The sequence below is a fragment of the Aythya marila genome, assembly GCF_965140915.1.
Source record: "Aythya marila genome assembly, chromosome: 1".
Lineage (NCBI taxonomy): Eukaryota > Metazoa > Chordata > Aves > Anseriformes > Anatidae > Aythya > Aythya marila.
Window position 1 is genome coordinate 110127983 of NC_139042.1, and position 20219 is coordinate 110148201.

At 49.6% G+C, this 20219-nt stretch overlaps 1 protein-coding gene across 2 annotated transcripts in view; it reads right to left on the reverse strand.

Annotated features, from left to right (window-relative positions):
• Positions 1-20219, reverse strand: part of IGSF3 (immunoglobulin superfamily member 3) — an 82110-nt gene that overhangs the window by 36244 nt on the left and 25647 nt on the right. The gene's annotated exons all lie outside the window — the stretch shown is intronic.

Sequence of the window (20219 nt, forward strand, 5' to 3'; positions counted from 1 at the left end):
CGCAAACAAAGCACTGAAGGAAGGACGGAATTAGGTTTTATTCTATTTTACAGCCCTAATTTCCGTTCAGCCCCGGTCTGGGTCTTAAGTTCCCGTGGGAAGATAAAGTAAAGACGCTGGCTTTCTGCTGCACGGACGGGGAAGGAGAAATGAGAATCTCGTCTCTTCATGCCTGTCTCCAAGCAGATTGCTGAGAGACACAGGGTGGCACATAAATAGAACAGAGAAAGTTTGGAAATCTCAGAACAAAAAAATCCCCTGTACAAACTAACGGTAGGAATCTCGTCTAACGGTCCTGTTCCAAGTACGGGGATTGTTTGCAACGCCTCGCCCAGCCATACATCTCCAGCAGACAGCAGGCCATCTACCGAGCCACAGGGCAGCCTGAGCTGGGGGATTTCTGGCAGCTGGAATGAAGGACGTTGCTTCTGCTGGATATTTCCAAGCCACCGTCTTCCATCGAGGTTTTGGCAGCCCCGAAGTGTTATTGTGAAGCTAGCACCCCCGTGATGAATGAAAGGCATGGTCTGGCTCTTGCAGGATGGAGTCCAAGCCCTCCAACCACGAGGAGCACCTGCTCTCTTCCTGCACTGAAGACTGCAGGAAACAGAGCTGAGACGAGCAGTGCAAATTCAGCCAAACACCGTCAGACTTCTGCCACCAGATAAAGGCTGCACTGATAAATCCAGGTAATGTCCACTACTGCAAATCCCTTTTCCCAAAGACGTTCTTTCTACTGTACTTCTGTAATTTTGCCTCTTACACACGTGGCGATAGCAAGCTCTCCTCTTTAAGCTCCCCATGCTCCCAGCTTCTTCTAGTTCAGGCAGCGGTGGTCTGGGGAACAGGGGATAAGGACAGGAAGACAGGACCCGAAGTGCTGTGCTTGGAAGTGCATTTTCAGACCATGTAAAGCGTTCTCCTGCTCCAGCATAGCAATCAGCTACTCTGGAAAAGCTACTCTGGCACACACAGCCAGCTGACTTTATGTACGAGTGTGCTTGCCATCTTTATATTGAAATTTTTTAAAAATATTTTTGTTTTTATATTCATTGATCTGGGCATTTCAAAGCACCCAGTGCCCTTCCCTCCTCCCAGATTTCTGTTGACCCCTCTGGTTATCACCACGAAGACAGCTGGCCACCACCAAGCTGCTCACCCTGTAGAAGAGCACTGACTACAAGATTAGAGCAGCGCCCCTCACAGCTACAGAAGGGGACACCACTTTTCCCTACAACCTGTGCTGTGCTTGAAGGCGATGAAGACGACAGGCGGTGGGAAAGCTGCGAGCAAGAATCAGTTGACAGGAACAACGAAGGCTCTGTCATGAAGTCCTGCATCGCCCTGGCAAGGCACACAAAGAAATCCTTCTGCTCACCACGTCTCCAGCAGCAGCTCCTAAACCAGGCAGGCAGAAACTTAACAGTTCCTGCTGTACAAATTATATATTCTAACTATTTTTGTGGCTTATTGGTGCCTCATTTCACGAAGATCAAAGGTCCTGCGTTCTGCCCTTAGTGAGCTTCTTCACAAGCCAGCAGCAAAGCCCTCCTTGCAGCTGCATCCTGCCGTGGCTCTTGGGCTGCTCTTATGTGGACGACTGTCTGGGGGAAATCTCACTGCTAGGGAAGAGTAAAAGCTTTGTGCAACCCCAATGAACTCACACTGACAGCAGACTTAGCCACAGAGCAGCCACCAGGTGGTCTCCCGCAACAAATGCTAAATGCTGAGATGCAGCACCCATTGCAGAAAGAGCTAGACACTTCCTCTGGCTTTACAGTCTCTGGTCGCTTCTCAGCCCCGTGCCAATCACCGAGCCCTGCTGCTCATCAGGAGGTCCCCACGGGGCGAGGAGCCCCACAGAAAGATGGCTTGCTCAGAGCCAGCAGCACAGACACACAACTGATGGTTACGGACAGAAGGCAAAAGTTTGGGTCTCGCAAAATACATGTAAGGTCTTCTAGAGGTCAGTACCCCAGATTTTCTAGGATATCCCAAGTCCTTTGCAGTACAGAGCCAGGAGGCGTTTTAAAATAAACAGTCAGGAAATAAACTGTGCATCAAAATAAAGAAAACAAGTTTTTGGTGCACCTATTATTAAACCCAAGGCACAGACTGTATCAAAGTAATGCACTGCAGCAAACAAACAAACGAAAAAAGCAGCAATGAAAATAAGTCAAGAATAAACTAGTAAATAGGAAGTTTCCACGATGTCTCCAGAGCAGGATCAATACCACTGGCTCCTGCAGAATCCAGGATTTTATTTATAGTGTTTCCAGCCTTCTGCCGGTGAAGCTACTGAGCGAGAGCCAAACGCAGCTGACACACTGCTGTCCCCAGGTCTCCAGACAGCTCCATTTTTCCCCGTCAGTGCCTGTTTCACCACTGCATCAGAGTGCAAAAGGCGCTGAAAGCTGTCAGCTTCCCAGCTGCTATTTGCTACCCTGTAGGTAAATGGCAAAATGACCAGCACGGAGCATTTCACTTGCGTGGCTGCTTCCGTGCGTACCCTCAGCAGAGGCAGGCTGCGGAGCTTCACCAGCTGAGACACCAGCCCAGGAAGAGCAGCAGATGCTCCGCTGGCTGCTGCCTGCTCAGCGGGCTGGGGAAGGAACAGAGCAAGGGAAACATCGCCAGCTCACATCAGCCCAAAGAGACTCTTGAACAGGAACAGGGAAAAGACAGGAGACTGCAGACTTCTCACCACAGCAGTGCCCTTGGACAGCGTCTTCTTGTATCACTACCTTTTATAACTTTCTCCTGCTGGTAGATATCCTCAGGTTAACATCTCCCTACAGACATGCAAGCTTCAAGGAGACCGGAATAGGAAAGGATTTCCTGTAAAGCTTCAGCTACTTATGTTTCCATCCAGAAATGCCACCAACGCTGCCTGATCTCCGCCTGAAGCTGAGCCTGCTCAGAGCCCGTTCACCCTCTCCAGCTCTGAGACAACGGCTTGTCTCACAAGCACCTGTAAAGTTTGAAAGCCCAAGACCTCTTGTGCAGATGCGCTACGGCATGCAAATAAAGAACATCTTAGGAGCCTGATAAGATACACAGTCTTGCATCACCCTTGCTCTGTACTGTCTGGGGGGGGAAGAACTTCTCACAACTGCCTGATCCAAGTGGCCTTTTTGCAAGCAAGTAGAACTGGAAATCAACACAGGTCGATCTGGAGAATTATGATTGATTAGTCGATGAGAGCGATCATCTCGTTGCTGAAAGCAGAGGACACCAATGGCAAATGGTCAGAGCAGATTAATTATTTAACTCATGGCAGGTGCATGGACCCACAACCCATTTAATAGGTTTTCTCCTGCCACACAATGGAAGCTTGACTGATCCCACAATTAGTACCACCCGGAGGCACAGGAGCCAGCTAAAGCGCAGTCCCTGAGCAGAGCTTAGGACCCGGGAGGTGAGGTTTGATGTTTGCAGTTCATGCTCTGCGGGAGCATCACCATTCTGCCCCAGGTAGAAGAAAAGCAGAGCATGAAATGACAGCGTGAGCATGCCTGCCTGCCTCTCACCTAACTTTAGAAAGTGGCAACTACTTTGAGAGTGGCTAAAGCTCTCAAACGAACACTGAGAGATGGAGAGCAGTCTCAGAATAACATCTCACAGGTTTCATGGAATAGCTGGAGAAGCACAGGAGATACCCACCACATACAACTATTTCTCTGAGGAGATGAATGCACTGTTTGTTCAAACCTCAGATACCAAAGAAGTAACCTGGAAGACAAGCACGGGAATATCCCAATCAAGGAAAAGCAACTTTATCAGCTACCTAGGAATTCAATCATGAAGCAAAATAAATAAATAAACCAACCACAGGAAATCAAGCTTCACTAGTCTCTCTACTTGCATTTTTCTTCTTTCTTTTATGAAATAACTCTTACCAAAACTCAGCCCGCTATCAGCTACTCTTACTCTTCCCAAAATTCAGCACGCTATCCTGTCTAAACCTGGGGAAAGCATTAATCCACTTATAAAAAAAAAACACCACAACACCCTACACCAAAGGTAGACCCAAGAGCATTGTTTTTGGCACAGCTAGGACATGTCCTCCCAGCTTGCCTATCGAAGTTTTGTACCCTGTAAGGCAGACTTACAAAGTGGGGGTATTTTTAAAGGCTATCATATTTCAAATCATGGCTAAATTCCTGTAAACACGACCTTCAGAAAGGAAGAAGAAAATAGCTTTTGCCTGTTCCTTTTTCTGCTACACTAAAAGAATGAGAAAGATTTATTTTTTCTTAATTATTCTGTATTTTTTCCAGAACCCTTGCTTGAGCACATTAGGTATTCAGGTCTCCTGTGCCCTGGCAGACTCCAGGGTGACCAAAGAGCTCGTGGTACCACGACAGCGCAGCAGGAAGAGTGGAGAAATCAATGAGGGAAGAAGTTTCTATTGGACTCTCAAAGCTCCCAAATCCTGTTTTTTTCCTACTTACAACACAGCTGGGAGAAAAATTCCTTGCGAAATACTTTCCATTTGCAGCCAGTTATGGGACATATGGGATATATATATATGGGAAAAGGGCTTACACCTGAGGTTGCAAACAGCTTGGCCAGGCTGGTGCTTCCAAATGCCACCATCCTACAGCAAAATGAATTACACAGCACCACTGCGTCCTACTTCCCCTAAAATAAACAAGCTGGGAAATGATCAGAAAAGACAAAAAAATGACCCTTGTTTAAGAAAAATGTTCATTCTTCCAACCATCACTAAAAAAACAAAACACAACATAAAAGAGACAGAAAGCCATTTCCCCTTAGAATTCATTGCAAGTTTATTTGAGTACTCGATCATCCCCAGACATCCTGGATCTATTAAGGACTGGTTTATGCCAGAAAAATCCATGCAAAGTGATTTCAGTTAAACTAATGCAGCCTCTTATACTTGCATGTTAAAACAGTTTTACTGCAGACTTCAATCCATGCAGTTTACTTTGAGAACTTAAGGAGTTTAAAGGTGCCCACATGGGGGAGGGGGTATTAAGGCTGTGGAAAGGATACACAGGACAGATCCAAAACTCACTGCCTCACACGGTGCAAGAGAAAGGCCAATGCCTTTCAGGTCACCAATGTAAATCCAACTGCTGAGAGCATCCCAAAACAACACAAAAAGATTTTGAAGATAAAATTCCTAGGAGGCTGACAATCACAGAATGGTTTGGGTTGGAAGGGCCCTTAAAGCCCACCCAGTTCCAACCCCCTGCCGTGGGCAGGGACACCTCCCGCCAGACCAGGCTGCCCAAAGCCCCATCCAGCCTGGCCTTAAACACCTCCAGGGATGGGGCAGCCACAGCTTCTCTGGGCAGCCTGGGACAGGGCCTCACCACCCTCTGAGTGAAGAATTTCTGCCTTATATACAATCTAAACTGACCTTCTTTTAGTTAAAAACCATCACCCTTTGTCCTGTTGCAACAAATACTCATCCTTTCCCTCTAAGAGCTGCTGATGTGCCCAACACCACACCGAGCACGGCCCTGCACTGCCTGCAGTTAGATGTGACACATCCTCATGCGGAGCATGAACAAAAATACACTACCGAAGCCTGGTCTCCACCAGTCTTCTACTTCCTTCTTTTAAGCTATGGTCAGTCAGGTCCTCGTGACTCCTTGAAGGAAAGGAGTCATACATCTGCTTTCCACCCTACAGTTCATAACTGCTGACTCTGTGCTTTTGTTAGTACACCGTTCATATAGATTTTAGGACAGGACATCCCAGCAAACTGTGCACACTGCCTCCTTCCTGAAGTGCCCCCAGCCATCCTGCTGGGACAGAGCCCAACAGACCACAGCATGGCAAACAGCCCTCAGGAGCAAAGAATTGCAAGGTTTGGGCTTGCTTTGTTTTTACAAAGCCCCCGGTACCCGTCACATATTAGAGGTGATTATGGAGCTTCTCTGCTGACATGTTCAACAGCGTACACCTTTGAAAACCTCTTATTTCCCTTTTAAGTATTTCTCTCCTTCCTGTCTTCCACTTTTTTTTTTTTTTTATTGTTTCTTTACAGGCTCCTCATTTACCTTCAGACCCAACCATTTAATTTTTAATAAGAGGCTTCACTGTCTATCCCCTGTCTCTTCAAAGGCCCAGCTTTATTTTTCTGCCTCTTCTTGGTCCCCCCTAGCCTAATTGTTATCATTTCTAACCTTCCTTTGCTTTCTTCTCCCCTCTAATCTCTCCTTGCTCCCATCTTCCCCTTCTGAAGTAAGTCCTTTTCATCCCTCACCTCCCTCTTGCCCTCAGCCAAGCATCCAAATACATGTGGAGCAAGTGTAACCAAGCATAAATATGAAAGGGATCCTCAAATTCTAGCAAAACGCTTGCCCCTACCTATTCAAATATTTGACTTACAATGATTAAGTGCAAGAAGATCATAAATATTTTTTTACAGAGCTGTGCAGGTCTTTAATAAACCCCAGCTTCTGCCTCAATGGCAGCCAGGACTGCAGTTGCTGAGCTGTTTCTATGCATTACAGGAGATTTGCTCCAAGGTAAAAGAGAGGGATGCCTGAGCCAGGAGCTTGAATTATAAGCAAGGAGATTTCATTCCCCTGCTGCTGCTTGATTGAAATTCAATGCCTTCCTCTCACCTGCCTCTTTGTTATGCTAACCTCTCCTGGCTGGCCAAAAAGTTCCTGTCCATGCTGCCACCAAACCTGGGGAACTTCATCTTGCAAAGTCCAGGCTTGCTGGATGCAGCCCAGCACGGCCTCTTACAGGACATATCCATGCCATGGCCAGCAGCTTGCTGCCACCCCTCCTCCGGGCAGGTAGGTACGGGGGTGTCACGCAATGCCAACATCAGTGCCAGGGGACATCAGGTGAAGTCGCTGCCCTGTGAATGCCCATCAAGGAACATGGCAGGTTTTACACAGCACTGCCACAGCATCCTCAAAAGCACTGGGTTTGCAAGGGGTGGATTAGGACTGGAGCATGAAGTCTTCTCTTACGGTCTCCCATTCCTAGACGGAAGGCTGCTGCAAATAAATGGTAGCAAAAACTTCACTCCTTGCCAGCCAGGTGACCAAACCTGGCTCAAAAAGGATATTTATCTCATTTTCTGTGTTTTGACTTGAATTTCTGCATGGCCTCCTGGGCTTTAAGCTAGCTGCTTACGCCTGCCCCCACCACAGAGATGCCATGGGTCACCTGAAAAACCTTTGGTGAAGACTTGCTGTTCTGCTCCAGAGCTAGCCCCATACCCGCTGTGCTCCTCCAGCCCCATCTCCAGCTCCCATCCTTTCTCCACAAGGGAGCACATGCTCGTTTTTGGCATTCCACAGGAAAAGCAGGTCCCACCAGTGCAACGAACCTCACAGCAGCAGGCTGCGAGCGCTGGTGAGAGCAAGTTTTGCAAAAAAATGCCCCCAAGCCCCTACACCCCCCTCCCAGTGCTCCCCAGATGCTCTCCCAGAGGGCGGAGCTGTTTGCTGGGACCTCAGAATGGTCTCTTGCCAGGAGGAAATAAATAAATGAAATAAAACACGCCCGTGTGTGGGCTCATGCAATTTTAATCAAACTAATGTCTGCAAAAAGGGGGGGATCGAGGGGCGGAGGGGGGGAGGGAGGGATTACGGTGCCACTTGTTCAAAGCACTCCCGTTTATTCCACATCTGCGATCCCTTCTGAGCTCCCAACAGCAGCGAGGAGCATGAGACGCACAAAGCGAACACGTCGCGCGTACCGAACTGTCTCTTTGTTTTAGTCACTGTCTGCAGCTAATGTCAGCGAGAGAGCACTCCTGGGAGCAACGCTTCGGTGCAGCGCCAGCTAATTACACACTGACAAAAGCACCCGGGAGGGGGGAAATGAGAAAGAAAGGAAACCGAGCATCCTAAAGAGCAGAAAACGGACTGGAGATGGGAGCGGGGAGCCCAGACCTGCTTCCCACAGGGCCAGGAGATGGAGTTACACATGGGATGCAAGGAGCACGCCCTAAACCAGCACATCGTCCCCTGCCCCGCAGAGCTGCGATTGCACTGAAGGACAAAGGGTACCCCAAAGCTGGCAATGCCGATGCTCAGCTACCTCATGGGGACGTGTAACACTTGGTAACACTCTGGGGTTAGATGTCCTCTACTCAGTGCAACACCTCCTTCTGAGAGAGCTGAGAGCCACCTGCCTGGGGATGGGCAGTCAACAGGAGCAGATCCCCACAGGGCTTTGGTCTGAGCTACCCCGGCCCCGGGCACTGCTCACAGACAGGGATTAAAGGCAGGGAGATGAGAATTTCAAGCACGTATCGGGCAAACCCATGTGCATTCCCCACAGCGACAAATAATCGGGTGCCAAGGAGGAGATTAACCCTGCGGACCAAAGAAAACAAAGGCACAGGAGCCGACCTGCTTACGAAGCTGCTGCTTCTTCTCCCAGACGAACACAAATCTCTCTAGCCAGGATGAAGGTAGCACCTGCACGAGAAATGCTGACTGCTGCCAAATAAATACAAGCCTCCGATTTTACGTGGATCCACAGCAAGCAACACCAAGATGTTTGTGACAGCTGTTGTGGTGGTGAGCCCACCTGAAGCTGTGACAGGACATGACTGAGCAGCACCAGAGGCCGCCCCTTGCTATCAGGCAGATGTGGCCACCCCACATTTGGGGAAGAGTTGGGAAGAGGCTTTCCCCACAGGCTGCCAACTAATGACCATGAGAGATGTCTGTGTGCTACCTCCTTGACAGGCAGGTTTGTCATGACAGGCTTCCAGTGACACATCCCTGTCACGGCAGCATGGTGGCCAGTCAAGAGACCTGCAGTAACGCCACCCTGGGCTGTGATCCTGTCACTTCTCATGAACTTAACCATGCCGGGCTCCTGATGGCATCTACCTGCATGCTGGCTGTCCCGCTGCTCCAGGAGGCCACCCCGAGCAGCAGCGCTGTGTCCTGGCCATCACCAAGAGGACTGGCATTTCTCTCCCGACAACTTCAACTAGCAGATAATAGAGGATGGGATGGGCGGCCCACAGGGACCCTGTGGCGGCTGGCTCAGACTCATTGCGCTTGGGCAGAGATGGAAAATGCCTTCTGGACACTCAGGGAGGGGACCAAGACAAGTGGAGGATTCTGGTGTGGCCTAGGGCACATGTCATCGAAAACATCTTGTTAGCACAAACCGGTGGCTACTACCCAGCTTGACTTAGCCCTATCAGCCCTATTAGCCCCCTCAGCACACCACAGGAGGGGACAAGTCCATCTTCCTGCACGGACGGTCTGCAAAACCTGCAGAAACTCCCTGCAGCCCTGCTGTGGGTGCACGGGGCAGCTCAGCACCCCAAGCCAGCACAGCACTTCTCTAAAGCAACAGGCCCGGGCTAAGCGGGACCCCACGGATGTGACTCTAGGCACCCACCCAACCATGTCTACAGTCTCCCAATTCCTCCTCTCCCCTTCTCTCTGTCGACATCAGGCCCTTGTCAGATGCCTCTTGAAGCAGATGAGATCTGACAAGCCTCATGTCTCTGAGGATGAGCAGGCCGCAGACGCCGCTCTGGCCACTGATAGAGGGGAGTGGAAATGATCTGAGAGCAAAGAGTGCCGGCATCTCATTACCCACCGCTCGCCAGCCCGCGTTACTCATAAAGTCACTTCAAAAGGAGCTCCTCAAAGCGTGCCGGCTCTGCCTCCTACTTCCCAGTCACAAGGGGAGAGGAAGAAAGGGTGGGCGGCAGTGCAAAGGTAATTACTGCATCCCGATGGCCCTGATGGAAGACTGCACTGAAACCTTGCTTGCCTGCTCTGGGGTCAAGAGCCTGAGTCAGCCACTAGGGCACTGCTGAAGGACACATGAAAAGGGTGGGGAAAGAGCCCCCACATGGTCCCTGCAGCAAAAGGCCTGCTGGAAGTGGTGCCCATGTCTCCAGCAGTCCTGGATCCTGTACCCCAGGAACCAGCCTGGAGGCAGTAGTCCCTCACGCGCAGGGACATCCCCTCATCCCCCAGGGCCACAGCTACTCAGTGTTCAAGTGGCTTCGGCTGCCAAACAGCTCAAGCAGGGCTTTTTGGGTGGCTGGCATTGCTCCTGACTGCTTACTCGATAGCTGAGCTCTGCACAGGTTTGAGCTCTGTTCCAGCTTTCTCCTCCTTATATTCAAGCCCGGCGCTGCCAGGTGGGCCATCCGTAATGCACAAATGTCACCTGCCATTCTGCAAGGCATTGTGTCAGAGGACAGGTGGCATTTGTACACCTGAGGGAGCTCAAAAGGTGACAACGCGGTGCCAGAGGGCCTGTGGTCATCTGCAGCACACTGATGCAATTCTTCAGTGGATAACAAGGCTCAGACGCCTCACATTAACCCTCTAATTTAATGAGAGCCTCATATTAACCCTCTTAATTAAACCTCTAAAGCACATCAGCTTGCTGCTTTGGGACCCACATGGGGTTTCCACGCAGCACACGAAGCAGTACGCAACCAAGACTCCACACCTTCTGACCTTCTGGGAGAAGACGTTTGGCACTACAAGTTATAATTGTGACACGTGTTTGGTAAGGAACGGATTTATAAATGCCTTGCTCTCTCAAAGAGGCAGGTAAAAACGAGAATGACAAGGTCTGAGAAAGCAAGTGCTTTTCTCACACCATACCCAGGACAGAGGCACCTCTCACCAGAAAATCCTGCCCACTGTGCTGCACCTTCCCTAGGCAGCAATCCCTACTACAACATCTCTTTGTGGAGCCCTGAGTTATCATTTTAAGCAGTAAAGAATAAAGCCCTACAGGGCTCAATCTGTTGAGAGAGTCAAGGAACCAGAGCGGGATGGAGCAGACACCGAAAGGCATCTGTCCCATTAGTGCCAGCGCAGCCAACACCCATCGCTTGTGGCAGAGGCTCGCTCAGCGCTCAGATGGGGAGGAAAGCAAAGGGCAGGCAAAACCACCATCCTCTCAGCACTGTAAAGCACCTTTGTTCAGGCTCAGCCCTCTAGCTTGGGCTCTGCTCCCTTTGCGGGCTCTCTAGAAACATCTCTTGCTGATGGCAAAGGGGCGGCTGATCCCTCCCTTCCCGTCAGCATCCTCTGGAGCACTCCAAGGGCTAGGGATGCTGCACACCATGGTTCCCCGCTGCTCTTCTCTTCTGAAGGTGGCAGGGAAACCCTACAGTGGGGGCAACATGTCCACATAACCATGATGTGGGGCCAAGGCAGGCAGCCAGCTGCACCAAACCCCAGACACATGGCTGGCTCTGGGGTCGGAGGTGGGGAGATGCCACCCCCTCCTCAAGTGATGTGCATAGCCCGCAGCTCTCCTCCCCATTACATCTCCTACTTACAAGCAGCTGTTTGGCAGCATTACTAATCAGTGCCGCGTGGAATAATGTTACATCTCCCCCAGCACTACTCTGTTATCTTCTTTCTTTCTCCACCTCCAGCTGCTGCTTTCCTTCCACCACCCCCAGACTGGAAAGCAATAATACATTCCTTTGCTTTATCCAGGCTCTACTTTTCTAATAATGTAAACAATTTACTTATAACCCATGCAAAAAAAAATTAAATACAGTTAAACCCACTTAAAATAAATACTTGCTGAAGGAATATCAGCTGGAGACTGCTCTCTGACTTATAATAATCCCACTGCGCCCAGGGAAATCCTCTTAAACCTATATCAGATAAAGATTGTAAAACTGTTATAGGGCTAAACTGGCAGGGCAGCCACAGAGTCAAGATGGAAAATGTCTCGTCCCAGCTTCTCCATACTGAGAGGCAGCCCCATCCCCATCCAGGTCAGGCATCCCTCTCAGCACCCCAAGAATTTTCTCTTGTGCAGGAGCATCGGACCCATGCCGCATGGCAGGAGGCAGAGGAGGGGGAACAGCACGTCCCACCAGGCTTTGGAGGGGCTGGAGGAAAGGGCAGGGAGCCCCAGGACTCACAGCCTGTCGTGGAGCATTGCTCTCCTGTTCCCATCCACAGCTGGAAACATGGAGGCAGGCAGATGTTGGGTTAAATAGGCTTGGAGGCTGAAAGCAAACAAGCACACATCACCTTCTGCCAGTCACACTGGACTGAGATTTTAAAGGATATTTAGGCCTCTGCACAGCCCTACAAGTGCCCAAGTGCACCTGGGGCTTTGCCGTTCACCACCAGACCTACCTTCAATGCCACCTGAGAAAACCATTGGGACTGACAGCAGGAGCAGCTGCCCTCGCCCCTCCGGGCAGCAGACCGACAGGAACGCAGAGCAACCCAATCGAGGGGACTGGCATCAGAGAGCAAACAAAGCAATCCCCGAGGGAAAATGGATGAAAAAGGAGGAGTGGGAGGAAGGAGCAAGCACAGCAAAACCTCCCCAGGGAAGCAGCAGGAAAAAAAAAAATGGGCAAAGAGGAATGTAATATTTTTGCTGGTAACAGAAGAGCGGCCGGCTCCGTTATGGGATTTCTCAGCGCTGCAGCTGGCTGGAGCTGCAGGCTCCGTCCTCCACTTTCAGAGTTCACCGAGCAATTGCTACGAGCGGGGACGGCTGCCATATGCTGCCAGCTGCGCTTGCCTCTACTGCCTTCCCCACACAGCGCCCAGAGCCCGTCCAGAGGCGCGGGAGCAGAGCATCCTGCACATGTCAGCCCAGCAGAGCTGCCAGCAGGGTCCATTGGCGAGGCACAGAGAGGGTCCCCAGGGCAGAGAGCTGCCAGGATGGCCCCATACCTGTCACATGCAGGGGTGCACAAGCGGAAGAGATGGTGCCCCTTGGCTGCCATCCATCCCGGCTGTTATTACAGCCAGAAGAAGCGTGAGAGCCTCCACTGCCCTCCCTCATTTGGGGAAAGGAGACTGGGGGCAGCCCAGAGCACACAGGAGGTAAGCTAATTTCAGGACGGGAGGTGGCATCAGACTGCTTCTGACACCAGACGGTCTTTGGTTCCCCATGATTAGCAAGCAGATGCTGACCTGAAGGACCTCCCTCACACACCGAGTTCACCCGCTTGGAAAAGATGCCTAAAATCCCAAGTAATCCAGCTGTGCTAGAGCTGGCCTTCAAATGCACCAAGATCCCTGGTTAAAGATTCTTCTATCACACCTTAAAGCCATTCTTTCCCTCCTGTCAGCACTTAACACCTAGATGTTACCGGCAATCTACAAAAGCAGCCTATACCACCCATTGCTCCTCTCACAACCAGGGACTGAGAGGCATCCTATAAATAAAGCAGGCCATTCAGGACTACCAAATACTCCATTTTACTGGGAACTGGCAAAGCACGCGGGAGAAGAGCTGGCAGGACGAGCGATACAGGCAACACGGGCTAACAATGCGCGTTGCTTTAGCAGCAGCTCATCTCACGGCAGCTGGCACCCAGGACGCTCAGAGGAAGGATGAGACCCATGGTCCCATAAAGCAATGATCAACCGGAGCCAGTGAGAGACCAGGCTGGAGGTGAAAGCCCTGAGCCTCCTGGAAGCAGGCTTCTGCAGGCTCTTTTGGCTTTCAAACACCATTTTAACCGACTGATTCGACTTTACTATTCAGGCTCAGTACCGCACAGAAACCTACCCGAGCAAAACGCTGCAATTCTTTACAGTCTGAAGGCACGGTAGCATTTGGGCTTCTGCGCTTCCCTTTATGACAAGTAAAAGGCATCATAAGTCTCGAAGTGAGAGGGCGCATTTTAAAGACCAGGCTAGATTTGAGAGCAGAGGGCTGTGCAATTGCCTGAGTCTGTGTTCATTTCCATTTTTAGAAATGCATTTTAAAATACATTTTCTCTTACAATGCCTATGTACAAGTGAACAGACAGGCATAAAAAAGGACACACGTTCGCACTGTAAACCTTTTCCTACCTACATTTTAGGATGTGCCCCTACCTCAAAAGGGACAGTGTAGGAGAAACATATGGAATGCAGTGATGTGCCCCAAATGTGTCTAACGCCAGGTTTCCCAGAAATGGGTAGGTGGATGAGAAAACAAAGAAAGAATTAGTTCCACAGCTGAAAGCTCAACATGTCGTGTCACCGAGTTGCCTGTGGTTTTGAGGGACAGGGCAGGAAGATAAGGAAGGGGGGGAACGAAACACAAAGAAAGTGGAGAGTAGATACAATGGATTATCCATTTTTTCAGGTATGGTCCACCTAAAATTTGTTCCATTTTGCCTGCACAAATAGCAGTAGAGAAAGAAGTAGAGAAGGAATATAACGTAATACAATAATAAAGAAGTAAAAATCAGGCAAGAAATTCCAGTGTGAAAGAATAGGAGACCGCATGCTGCAACAAAACAGGAGTAATTGGAAGTGTTTAGCAGGAAAAAACAACAATAGGAGACAAGATAAAGATACACATCATAATAAGCGAGCCTTCTCTAGCAATGTAAGGACACTTAAAGATATTGTTATAAGATTTCAGTTAGAGCCTGGAAGGTATCTACAAAAAGGTGTTTTAAAAAGCCCAAGGAAGAACTAGCCCATGCAATTCACTGCCAGATTGTCCACAGCTAAAGCCAAGATTAAAAGAGAGAGCCTGCCTGGAAATGTAAATGGGTCTTAGTGCCCTCCTCCCACCAGCAGTTTTACAGCTGGCAGGGGCACATTGCCCCCTGGCAAGGCAGCTCCTGCTACCACCACAGCATCCCCAGGGGAAAAACCATGTGAGCTGGAGCACAGCTGTGCTTCCAGGGCATCAGGAACGACTAGGCAGGGCTGGAAATGAATCCTGTTCAGGATCATTACCAGGCAGAGCAGGAATATAAGCCTTTGTTTCTAACTCCCGTTATCTGAGGAGCTCAAAGCACTTTACAATTATTTAGCTTAGACTTTGTGAAAGGCTTGTATGCTATTATCCCTAATTTTACCAGCTGGGAAGCGGTGAGAGAGACAAGGGGGGGCCATACTCAGGAAGATGCAGCGAGCTGGCAGCATGGTGCAGGGCAGGACCCAAAACCTGGAGCCCTCCAGCCCCCCAGCATCAGAAACTGGGTGCTCTGGTTTGCTGCTGCCTTTGCCCAGGCTGTACCCATAGGAATCGCTAGGGGTAAATGTGTTTACCCACCCTCATCCCTCCCCAGTTAACAAACACTCTATCTCCATACATAGCAGGAATAGAGAAAAAAAAAAAAAGGAAAAAAAAAGCAGAGCAGTATAGGTCTATTTTTTTTTCCAAGACTACTACAGAGAGATTTAGTCATGTGAAGGAGGATGGTAAGAACAAAATACGCCGTGTCTAGCTGCAAAGGACCACCTAGGAGAAGGTATTTGAATTTTTTTTTTTTTATGTCAGCTAAAGGGGAATTTGAAAGCAAAGGACATTTTACTCCTCTGGGGAACTAATTACTGCAACAAGCAAAGCCCGAACAGGCAAAGATGAATATAACTCACAAAGCAGGAATTTCAGCGATAACCAATCCTCGAACTTCCTTTGCTTATCTGACTTCTTGGCTAAATAAAACATACACATAGATTGTGGAGGTAGCAGAGCCATCGAGATGGCCTCAGAGAAACTGGGAAACCTGAGCTTAGAATCCCCAAATTCTACCTTTACACACCAAAGTGGAGCGATAAACTCCTGCAACCTCTCAAAAGAAATAAGAAACATGACATACAAGAATATCCTGGTAAAAATAATGTGTGTGTATACAATAGGTCTTTGCTATTCTGTGATTGCCCACATTATGCCATTTTTTTTTTTTAGCACTGACATCACCACTATATTCCACTCTTCACCTTTCCATCCAAATCGGTGCCTAACACTGGTTTCTACTACCCCATAGCCACATGAAGCTCCACAAGACCATGGGACAGTGCAGGGTGGAAGGGACCTTTGAGGTCTGCAGTCCAAACCCCGTCCTCTGGCAGGGTCATCTATCAGGCAGGGTTGGCTATAAGGTCACACCAGGTTGCTCTGGGCCTGATCCTGTCAGGGCTTGAAAACTCCTAGACGTGGAGGCCACGCAACTTCTCAGGGCTGTCTGAACCTCTCGTTTCAATTTTTGTCTCTTGTTGCTTGTCCTTCTGCTATGCACTGCTGCAAAGAGCCTGCTCTGTGTCCTCCTCTGAGCATAAGCTGCTAGCATGTGTGACAACACTTTCCCCTGTCTCTCAGGAGAAGAGGTTAAAAAAAAAAGGAAGAGGCTGTGAACACTTCTACCAAAACCAGTAGATCCTTGTCTGCATGATCGCCTTCTTTCTCCTCAATACTTCCCTCAGGGAAAGCCACCTTCAGCCAAGTTGACAAGTGGAGTAAACTCGCAGCCAGCGAGGTCCACAAGCCCCCCGTGAGCGGCAGTAACAGCTCTCACGGTGAGCCCCACGGGTCCCCAGGAGCAGCTGCTGCTCTCCCCAGCGCGGCAAAGCCGTGAGATAACACCCTCCCTCTGCTCTGTGCGCAGACACACCACGTATGGCAGCACTTCACATCGAAGGGGGGAAGCTGCTGGCAACAAGCAGCCGCAGCTGTTACGGGCAATAAAAGTTCATTTTTTTCTTCTTGCCTGTTACATCCCCCTTGGCTCTGCACAGATAAGTTCTGGAGGGTTTTGGTTGCAAGTTCAACAGAAGGGAACAGCCTTCTTCTCTCAGAAAAGCAGATCTGAGACACGCTCATCTCCTTCCCTTCCAACACAAAGTGTCAGGCCCGTATAAATCTTTCTTCTACCTCCAGCTCCATCAAAGCTTGTTGTGCCCAGTGCCAGGGCAAGAGGCACTTGTCACAAACTGGAACACGGGAGGTGCCAGCTGAACATTAGCAGCACCTCCTTACCATGTGGGTGACTAAGCACTGGCACGGGCTGCCCAGAGAGGTTGTGGGGTCTCCCTCTTTGGAGATCATCACAAGCCACCTGAACATGGGCCCATGCAACGTGCTCCAGGTGGCCCTGCTTGTGGAGGGGGTTGGACGAGATGTGCTCCAGAGGTCCCTGCCACCCCCAAACACGCTGTGATTCTGTGAAAGCCTCTCAGACACCCTTTCCACTGCAGGCATGGACTTGGGGCTGGGCCCACAGCTCAAGTGCAGGAAAGAACCCTGCAACACACTCCAAAGGGCACTGAGTCCCCACAGACTGAGCTCTGGTCTGTGGAGAGTTTTGAGCAATGCAGGCGGCTTCACATTTGGAGATGAGACCTGACAAGGCTGCCTGCCAAAAACACACACCCAGCCCCTGAGGGCGGCCACAGCCAGGCAGGGCCATGAAGAACAGTGCTGAGAGCAGTGCACCAGCCTGCATGGTCCTAGAGCAGAAGCGTGTCCTGTCTGAGGGTGGATGGGGGAGCCACCAAAGAGCTCCTACCTGGTGCTAACCCTCTCTGCCTGTCTTTCACCCAAGCCTGGCAGGAAAGGGATGCCAGTGACTGTCCCTGCAGGCACCAGCCATCTGCACTGCAGCTCCTGCCCACCTCTGAGACCAAGCGCTGCTTGGCTCTCGGGTCTGCACCAAGATTGCTCCTCCTCACTCTGCAGTACTTTGGAGGTTGCTCTGCCTCTCCCTGTCCCAAGTCCTTTCATTTTTTTACTTTACCTTGTTTAAGATTGATGCTGCACAGCTGCTTCCCCAGAAGTAAGAAGTACAAGAGCTGCCACCTCCTCAAGTGCTTTGAAAGCTTTTCTCCCACTCTGCTACTACCTGCTTAAGAAAAAACCTCAAAGCTTGATTTCTTCCCTCAAATCACTTACTTTCTGAAAAAGAGCTCAATGTTTTTTGGAGCACAGATAAGAAAAACACTGAGATAAAAGTCTAAAACTTCTGAAGAGGTTAGACCTGGGCCTCTGTGCTGTTATCTAAGTAGCATACAGGCACACAAACAACTCATTGCAGATACAGAGTGGAGTACAAATTTGCAGTGACTCACACAGTCTGAAGTAACTGCCATGTGCTCACTTCTACCCCACAGCAAAACGCAAGTTTATTTACCCATCAACATAAGATGAGAAGCAGGGACCAAAATCTCAGATTGCACAGCACCCCTGCGGCTTCACCACCTAAGTTACTGCACAGAAACCTCTTCTGCCCACATTTCAGGAGGTATTAAGACAAGGATACGGTCATGGCAGTCTGGAAAATACTTCTGTCCTGCCAGTGATGATGCTCTGTTACTGGGATGCTGCTTTCCTTCACCTGCAAATTCCTCATCAACCTCAACTTCTGCAAACAGTGAAGGAGCAGTCCATGTACTCCTCACAGCTAGCACAAGCAGCAGGTCAGGACCAGCATGTAATTGCCAGTCAGGTCCTTACACTCTTCCATTTAATAGATGCAGTTTTGAAAAAAAACTCTCTTCAATATGTCAAAGTGTCTTCCAAAATCAACTGCAAAGCCAGAATCTCCATCAGTTACGTAGGAGCCCCATGGGTGAACTTTCTGCAAGCAGCCAGTTTCTTCAGCCACTACAAGAAGAATTCACTTCACTCAGCACTAGCTGCCTGCCCCAAGGTAAACACCCTGGCTCTCTCTTTAGTAAACCCAAAGAAAGATGCTCCTAACCTACATAAAGATTTGCTCTCCAGATTTTTCTCTCTGTCCTCTGTCGGCAGATATTGCCTCAACATCTTGCTTAGGCAACGTGTTTAGGTTAGATGAGTGGGACAACATTCGTCTGATCTAAAAACCTCTTCTCACCCGAAGTCAAAAAGCACAAACTAGCTTCAGCAATTTCCTATCAGCCTTGGGGAACTGAAGTCTATCAGCTCTACTCACAAGGCAAACAATGGAGCTGCAGACTTTGTACGTGGGCTAATCCTTTCTCATAAATCAATCACAAGGCCTTGGTTCCACAACATCCTGCAGAGCTGCACCTGTTTTTTTGCTGCCTCCCTCAGCACCTGCAATTCATGTGAGATGTCTTAAAATCCTCCTTCCAGTACATCTCACAGCCTGAGCATAAACCCTCCTTCCCAGTGACTCCACTCAAGAGGAGATGATAAAGGGGGTAGGAAGACAGAGGCAGAAACTTGTTTTTGAAGCAAGGAAATGAAGACTGGCAAAAAGCATTAAGCGTTGGTATATGCTCCCCTATGACAGAAGGCCCTTGAACCACATTACTGTCCTCATTTCTACCTTAGCTGAGATTAGTGCCTGTGCTGTATGCCTCAATTCAGATCAGTGGAGATGAGAGTCCCACAGAGTGCCTGGGGAGCATTTCTCACTCCAGACCATCAGGGACACCAGGCTCTCAGAGCAGCACCAGATTCTGAACAAGAACGAACCTCGTAAGGACACACCAAAAATGGAAGAGGGACAACTAGCCATGCTTACTGTTCTTAAGGTGGGTAGAAATATATTTTCAAACCCAACCACCTACCAAGTCTATTTTTTAGCAACTGCAGAGCCCTTTATGCTGCTCAGATGGGAAGAGCAGAGATACATCCCAGCCACTTGCTGCAAGCCGAGACGTCCTGGTGCTGAGAGCAGCCCCGCATGTAAATCTGCACTGGTGCCCCATACAGCCCCCACAAACCTCCCCCACCATAGACTTGTATTGCCTGTGTGAAAAAGAGGAAAACTCCTCCTTCAGATCTTCCCTCAAACCACGGGGCACCGCAACTCAAAGCTCCCAGAGCAGCAAGCCTAAAATCAACACTGCTCCAAAGCCATCCATTTCACACATAAACGGAGAGAATAAAGATGCTAACAAACCTGTCTCCCTCCAGGCTTTTCTGCTGCCAAAAAAGAGACACTCAATCTAATGAGTCAATTAAAAATTCATAACTGGATGAAAGAAAAAAAAAAAGTTTGGTTCTGTTTCTGAGAAAATGAGAACAATAACTCTCATTTAGCGCTCGTGTAGTTCTTATTGAATACTGTCTGCAGCAGTGAAGCTGTCCCGAAAACCCACGACCTGTAGCTGACAGCCAAACCACCAGAAACAGCTAGAGCGTGTGCTGCCTGGCCCCACAGAGATGCTCTGACCGGTGGGCAGGCATCTGGTACTGGGATAGACAGGGTGCCTGCTCACCTGGATGCCAAAAAGCCAAGCAGGCTGAGGGACAGCCCTGTTTGGGGCAGACCAACTGCTCCCAGAGCACTCTGCCATCTCTCATGGGCTATCACTGACTCAGAGTTATTTGAATGGGGAACCACAAATGCAGACACCCAAAGCAAGTCACCTAACTAGAGTAAGAGTATTTAGGCGTCGGTCTCCTGACTTAGGAAGCTGCTCGCTGACAGTAAGTGGGAAGGCAGGCACCAAAATAACCCCAGCCCTTGGGGCTTCTCCACTTTGGGACACCAGGTGGGAGAGTGATTTTGCTGACATCTCTGAAAGGAAGCAGCCAAGGCAATGGCA